Raw genomic sequence first — 7,870 nt, 5'->3', positions numbered from 1 at the left:
TCTTCTGAACAGGGTTTGACTGCTATGGTTTGCCCTGGCTGATAGCTGCACATTATACAGCTGTGAATCTAACAGGTAGGGTCTTCTTCTCTTGTTGTAGGCTTGCTGTGATTTAGGGGAATTTCCAGGAATGATGAAATCCCTGAATTGCGCTAGCAGGTAAAAAATAAAGTGTAGAAATTTGAAATTATACTTGAAATCATTCTCCTCAGTAAAAAAGAACATGTTAGGATGTCAACTATTGTATGGTTTTACTGACTCCCCACCCCCCCAAAAAAAATATTTTCTAAACTCACATTGAATCAGATAAATCATCATTGTAAAAAAAAAATAAAAAACAATTGGCTTCTTTTTGTTTCGTTTTGTAATTTGGGATTTGGGTATTGAATTGAAACAGATAGGAGTGAATTCTGCCGGGACCATACACAAAGTGCCATTTGAGCAACAGCCTTCTATGTGATAGGGACTTTATAAGTCTCACAGGTTACCAGCGTGCTGTGTGACCTTTCCCTCTCAACAGCAAACAAGTTAGGAAGAGCTGATTAACCGAGAGTAAAAGCACTGGATTATTTTCACTAAAGGGGTTTGACAAAGCTCTACTCTCTGAGCCCTCCCACCTCATTCGATTGCAAATCCCTCTGCCTAAAAAGGTGCTTGCTCCCCCAACCCAAACCTGGCGCCCTGCAGCGCCTTCAGCGGCAATATCTTCCTATGTGAGGGACGTGTCTTATTAATCAGAAACGCTGAATGGAAACCAATCAGATAGAGTTCCTTTGGCTTCAGCTTCCTGCCTGTCTGAGTTAAAAGTGATGCTCGCAGAGGGAGGCACACTGAGATGCATGAAGATTCAGCAGTGAAGCTACTATAAAAAGAGAAGAGAGGCGTGAATCGAAGCCACACTGCGATCGTCAGTGCTGGCCAGGACTAAACTCCGTTCCTTTTGCCGAACAAGGTAAGTGTCATATACCTTGCTTCGCAATATGCACAGTTTAATTTTGATCTCTTATAATGAAGTAATACAAATGCTGTTTTTCTCCTCGTTGCAATATTTTTCTTGTAGTATTCGAATGAGACATTAAAATGCTCAGTGAAAAAAATGCAATGTTGGCTTATTTGACTTTTGAAAACATTGTATACTACTCACATTCACATAAATGCAATATATATATATATATATATAAACTTATCGTATTAGGTGATTTTGGTGTCCCTTTGGATTACAGGTTTATAGAATTCCTGGTACTTTTATAACTTTTGGGTACAAAATTTGAATCAGAAACTGTCAAAAATAATATTTTTCATCATTCGGTGATATATTTAATTGAATATTAACTTAAATATTGTATAAATAAAAAATAGTGAACATAGGATGTAAGGATTAGGGTGATCACTTTACCTGGTGAAGGAGATTTCTTCACATTTTTGTGCTTCTCAGTCAAGTATTCTGAATGTGTAGCTTTGTGGATTATAATTACTCTATTATCATAAGCAAATGTATCTTAATAAAATAAAGAGTGAATGAAAACCACAGGAAGGTGAGTTTCAAAGGCAAAACTTGATGTTTTACTTGAAGTATGTGAAAAATGTAGTGATTTGGATGTAAGATTGCTTCTTCTTTGCACAATCAATAAAAAATTCACATCAATTAAATTGCTGGAAATATATTCATCTCAAAAAAGGACATATGAATTTTAACGATTAGGTTATGAGCATTCTATACCAGCCAATTTAGATACTCTTCACAGTGTGTGTGTGTGTGTTCAGAATCTGTTTTGTATAATAAAGATACATGTAAGAAAAGTGATCAGCTGTAGCACATAGTTTACATTTGTATGATCAACTTTTGACGAGACTGTAAGGGATTAGAGATTTGAGGAGAAATCAAAGTAACTGTCTGGAGACTCTGTTATTTAATAATTTATATTATGGATCTATGAGATTTCTAATAAATATTTTCCACAAGGTTTTTGAAATGTAAATTACGTCAAAAATGATTGTTTCAGTGACAGTAAAATGTGATAACTTTTGTACGGCAGGCAATCTTTATTTGGTTCTGTAGTTTATCTAGAAGTAGGTGATTATATAGTTTCCTCTGAGAGCTAACTAATAAGAATATGATCATCATCATTCAGTGTTCTAATTTGGAAAATGATTGTAATTTATTAACCACCATTTTCAATAGAGGATAAATCCTATGTCAGGCACAGTTTCATTGCCTAGACAATACTATATCAAAACTATACACAATATAGTCCATATTTGTCTAGCTATAAAACTGGTTAATCCAGATTTGAACAACAGCTGGTTGGTGTGGGGAGAAAAACATTCTATTCTAGCATATAGCATAAAGAACTTGGACTTAAAATGAACAGCATACATTTATGGTACTATCACCAAACATTATAGATTTAACTTGTTTTCTTAAAGGAAGATGATGAAATATTGCAGTGAACTTAATAAATATGTGTTGAGATGTTGAAATACTGTCATCTAAATATTTGTTTTCAAAAATGAGAAAAATATAAAATAAAATGTATAGTATGAGCAAATACCAATCATGTATAGAAACTGCTTTATAGCGACCAGATAATATCAACTGAAAAGTAATTCACCAACTTTAAGTCAGGAGATTTGGTAGTACTAATAAAGCAAATCACATAATAGCTACTTTTTAGGTTGGAAAATGTTTTATTCCCCCTGTTATTTATACTATTTGACAGTTTGTAAACAATTTTGAAATGGTTTGCACAGTTAGGACACCATTATTGTATTCACTGCAAAATTGAAATAAAAATGCCTCTTATCAGTGTATATGTGTAACAAGATGACAGTATCAAAATTAAGTTTAAACTGCCTTTTTAAATGTTGTGTTTTTTCACTTAATTGTATGCTATATTAATTGTATGTAGACATTAGCTCTTTGGAATGTTACCTTATATGGAACGATTTCATCTGATAGTTTCCTTTAGGTCCCATATATGTCAAGCTTAGCTGATGAAGTGGCCCTTCTATGGTACATTCACCAAAATAGGATCCAAAATTAATTGGGCATTTTTCTACCAATTTACTGATAGCATCATTAGTGACTTAAGCCCCATACATATTTTCCTACAATATTTTCATCATACATATGTGCATATAAAATTCATGTCATTTATGTGCAAAATCAGGATGCTTTGAATGATACTTAAAATTATGTAACATACTGTATGTGAGTAAATAACTATGTGTCTCATGTAAGAAGTGTAAATTAAAGTAAAATTAAAGGTGAATTTATGAATGTTTTGAATAAATATAGCTATAAGTTCTATATAACAGTGAACAGCCTAGATGGCTAATTATTTAGTTTAAAGGCAATGGATTGACAGCTTGTTATATTTTTAAGACTAATTTTGTGCATCCAAATGGAAATTTTAAAATGAAGTCTATATAATTCTAGCATATGAATAAAATGCAGTTTATACTTTAAGAAAAGTAAAAAGCTATGTTTTAAAGATTTATAATTTTGACTTTAAACACATATATGCACAAATAAGTACACACATTACATGTGATACACATATGTGCATATGTATACCCATACTTGTCTGAGCATATATAGTCATATATTATTATATATGATATTAGCTGTAGTAAGTTAGTTTATGGTAAGGTACTATACTATAAAAACTCTAGTTAGGTTCTGAGCATTTTACTTCTAAAATAATCTAGATAAGTAAAATTAAATTTTCTTAAGAAAGAAAAAGCATACAAATTAGAAACAGAAGGACACAAGTCTTAATTAGGTTTGCTTATTTTTACCTGATACTAATATATGAGCCTTTTATGAAATATAAAACAGGCTTATTAACACAAGTAATTTATGTCCTTGGTATTTTGCATATATATGTGTGGATACACACACACATACTAAATGAGTTTTCTCTAAAAAGATATCCAAAATAAGTCTATTGATATCTATGGCATATTTTCTTTATGTAACTTACATATAATTCTAGAACTTTAGTAAGTAGATTTTAAACTATCTCCAACTCTGATTTTATACAAGAAATCTGAGGCATAGAATAATCAGGTACAGATGCAATATTATCAAATCATATATGACAAATTGGTACCATATTGTGAAAACATATGATGCTGAATCATGAAAATCACATGAGAAATACCCCCACAGTCATTCACTGAGTTGAGTCTTTTGAAAATTCCTGGAAAAGGTCTTTCCTCATATGAGTTACTTCTTATTCCTCTGACTGGAACCACCATTATCATCATCATTAAAATATGATAAGGAGTACACAGTGAGGAGAAAATCTTTATAGCACTTTTATACATTTTCATAGCAGTCCTAATATGTTAATGCACTTATCCCTAAGTTTAGCATGAGTGAGAGATTGTCTTATAGTCACATTAAGAATGCAAAGTGCCTGAATAAAAGCTTGATCTCTGGAGCCTAACCAAGAGATTGTGTATTAGCGCTACCAAGAAACACCTCCCCTAACATAAAATTCATGATAATGGATCTTACTGCCTATGAAGAGAAAATGGAAAGTTCATGAAGTTGTTGGTATACTGCTATAGTGTGTTGAGGGGAAGGGGTGCTCTGGGGTGTGAGTTTTTATGTGTGTGTGAGAGATTATCTAGCTAAGCTATCTGTCAACTATCTACCTATCGATCTGTATGTCTGTCTGTCTACCTATGTATATATCATCTATGGGAAAAGGTGGAGATAACTAAGACTTACTCTCTCAGAGGATTTTCTTTTATTCCCCTTATTTTTTGTAGGAGGAATGAATGTTCCTAATCCTTTATTTATCTTTATGAGCAAGATAATTCTTAAACTTTCTAGTTATTTAATGAAACACAAAAGTACATGATAGTTCCATAAGTATAAATTTAGAAACTGCCCTTCTTGACACTTTTAAGATTTGTTCTACAGTTCTGAAAAGTATGGATGATTTCATTGCATTTTTTACTCCAAACACTGATTAAACTTACAATGAAAAAGTAGTGAGTGATACTTGTTATTTGATTTTTGAGCTTAAGGATGAATATAGTCCTAAATACATCATAAGAAATAGATATACCTGACAGAATTTATATTGGAATATGCTAAGCTTGCTATACTGTATGCATTATTAATAGAGTGTCCAAATACATAATGGGCTTTTTCCTCACAGTTACTGAAACAGGATCTTAAGCAAGTCATTAAAACAAGAAACAATATTTACAGGAAACCAATATAGTTGAGGAGACAACATTACCTATATAAAGTATAGTTTAAGTAAATAAACACCAATAATAACTCATTTCCCAGGACAAAAAGAAATCATGTAAAATATACTGCTTTTATAAAACTGGAACTTCCATCTTAAAAGTTTTCAAAGTGAGTTTTTTCTTCTAGAAAAATAATTTATCTTTCATGTATTTTCTCTACCAAAGCAGTTTACTGTAATAATTCAATTGCTAGAAATATATATGAAAAATACACACATCTTTGTGTTATAAAAGCTTTCCAATAAATATACCTGAACTTCAGGAAATTTTATACTTTACTGTAATGGTAATTAAATTATAGATAAGAAAACTTACAGGTCAAATTATAAATTAATATTATATGTCTATATCCTCCTATATTTGCTTAAATATTTGCATCTATATCTCTGTCTCCACTTATATTTTGGTGTTCCCGTATTTATAGGTAAAGTGTGTGTATAAACATGTGTCTGTATATTCTCTCTCTGTGCATATATCTATATATATGTACATCTGAAACTAGGGTTAAATAACATTACCTTTTACCTAAACAGGTATATATTATAATTACTTAAATGTTCAAGAAGACTTGTTATCATTGAGACCCTACCTTACAATGAAAATTCTATCTGAAATATGTGAAAAAAAAAGCAAATCCCTAACTATAAAAATTATTTTGTTCATTGAAATATGGTTTTAAAAGCATATTTTGTCAAATGGGTAACAATCCAATTATTATAAGATTCTGTGCATATTCACATAATATAGTAATTTTCTAAAAATAAGATATATTTACAAACCATCAGTGATATATATTTCTTTTTAAAATTACAGATTTAAATTATTTGTCTAAATGTAATTATTCAATGTTGTTTGTGTTTAGAATTTTGGCTTATATCAATTAGAGTTTTCATAAAAGCTGATCTTTATGCCCATATTGAGACAAAATTACATATTATGCTGGATCGTGAAAAATCACATGAAAAATCGCTATGTCCATATTGAGAAAAAAATAAAAGTATTTCCTAGCCAAACACATGAGAAATTGTTCAACATTAGTTCTTATAAGGGAAATGCAAATTAAAGCCACCTTAGAATGGCTCATTCTGAGAATGAGAATGGCTCATATTGAAAAAAAAATGTAATTAACAGCTATTGGCAAGTTTCTGTTGAAAAAAATCTCTCATCCAGCTAATCAACTTGTTAGTATATTTTCAACCAATTTTTATATATGGGAAAGTAAGCATTTATAAAGATTACATAATAAATTGTTAGTATTTAGTTTATAATTTAAGTTTTCAAATAATATAGCATATGTACTAAACTAAATCAAACCAATAAGTATATAATCATTCATATCTATAGAAAATGTTTTAATGAGAGTTAAATATGCAAGGCAAAATGTCAAAATGTTTTGTGTTGGAAATTCCACATGTATTTTCACCATTAAATATAACTGTACTTCATAAGGAAGGATGTTATTTATCTTCTTTTATTTTGTCTCTTCTGATTTAGTGCTACATCATTCTGTGACTAAAACAGACTTCCATTAAGTTGTACAGTGTCCACTGCCTTCTTCAAAATTCAAAAAAGTTTGTGGTAATTCATAGAAAGTAAATTTATTTTTTTCATGCAATCAACTATGATGAATTTCTCTTACTGATATTTTAAACATTTATTTATGTGTGCCTGGGGTTCAGGCAAAAGGTACTGAGGGTGAGAGCACTCCCCAGAGACAGTGGGGAACAGAACATGAAATCTACTGAAATACACTGCTGAGGGAAGCAGCAGGCAAGACAGGAGAGGTCTGCTGAGATAGAACTACTCATGGGGCAGTGTATCCAGATAGATTCATAGTGCTACAATTTAACCCCTTGCTCTACCAGGGAGGGCCCTCTCACTGTTTTCTTAACTACATGCACTTTATTTCGCTGCAACTTTTAAACTTTGCTGCTCCATCTGTTTCTATATCTACTGTTTTGCTTCTTTCCCCTTATCATTCTTTCTTTCCCCCTGTCCTCCTCCACTTCAAAGGCAGAATATATTTAACTTCAAGTGCTTATCCTTCTTAATTTGGTTTGTATTGTGAGGAGATGAGTCAGTGAACTGTAATGAAAATGGCTTTTCCAACAGAAAAAATCCCTTATATGTGGAATAAATAAAAAACAGTTGATATATTCATGGACAACTTTAGATGCTCTTCTCTACCTCTCCATACTTTCACTTTCTGATCCATCTTAGAGAAAGTTGAGCACTACCAAGATCACAAAATTTCATTAAGGAGAGATAATCAAAACAAGATTTTCTTTGTTACTGAGGAGTGAGCTTGATTATAGAGGTCCTATGAAGCAGTCCTGAACATATTTACGTATATGTGGATTTTGGAGAAACATTGAGAAAAATATTGTGCTTGAAAAACTAAGGCTACCCTTGATAATTAACCTTCACAATGTGTGTGGGGGTGGATTAGAGAGAGGTGGTGGCCAATTTGGTATGCTTTTTTTTTTTTTTTTTAATTTATTTTATTTGGGTTTAGGGAGAGGTCACACAGACTCAAAGGAAGGTGGAGGGGCGGAATTACTGGTCGGGCCCAACATTTTCATGTATGTAATTTTTT

At 31.6% G+C, this 7,870-nt stretch overlaps 1 protein-coding gene across 1 annotated transcript in view; it reads left to right on the top strand.

The window, feature by feature from the left end:
• Positions 1-855: 855 nt before the first annotated feature.
• Positions 856-7,870, top strand: part of CDH9 (cadherin 9, type 2 (T1-cadherin)) — a 97,477-nt gene continuing 90,462 nt past the window's right edge. The window contains exon 1 of the mRNA XM_004678067.2: positions 856-952. The gene's annotated coding sequence lies outside the window, so the exon portion shown is untranslated. The remainder of the gene's footprint in view (positions 953-7,870) is intronic.

The sequence above is a fragment of the Condylura cristata genome, unplaced genomic scaffold, assembly GCF_000260355.1.
Source record: "Condylura cristata isolate star-nosed mole 26May11 unplaced genomic scaffold, ConCri1.0 scaffold00007, whole genome shotgun sequence".
NCBI classification, from domain to species: domain Eukaryota; kingdom Metazoa; phylum Chordata; class Mammalia; order Eulipotyphla; family Talpidae; genus Condylura; species Condylura cristata.
This window is presented reverse-complemented; position numbering and strand designations above follow the sequence as displayed.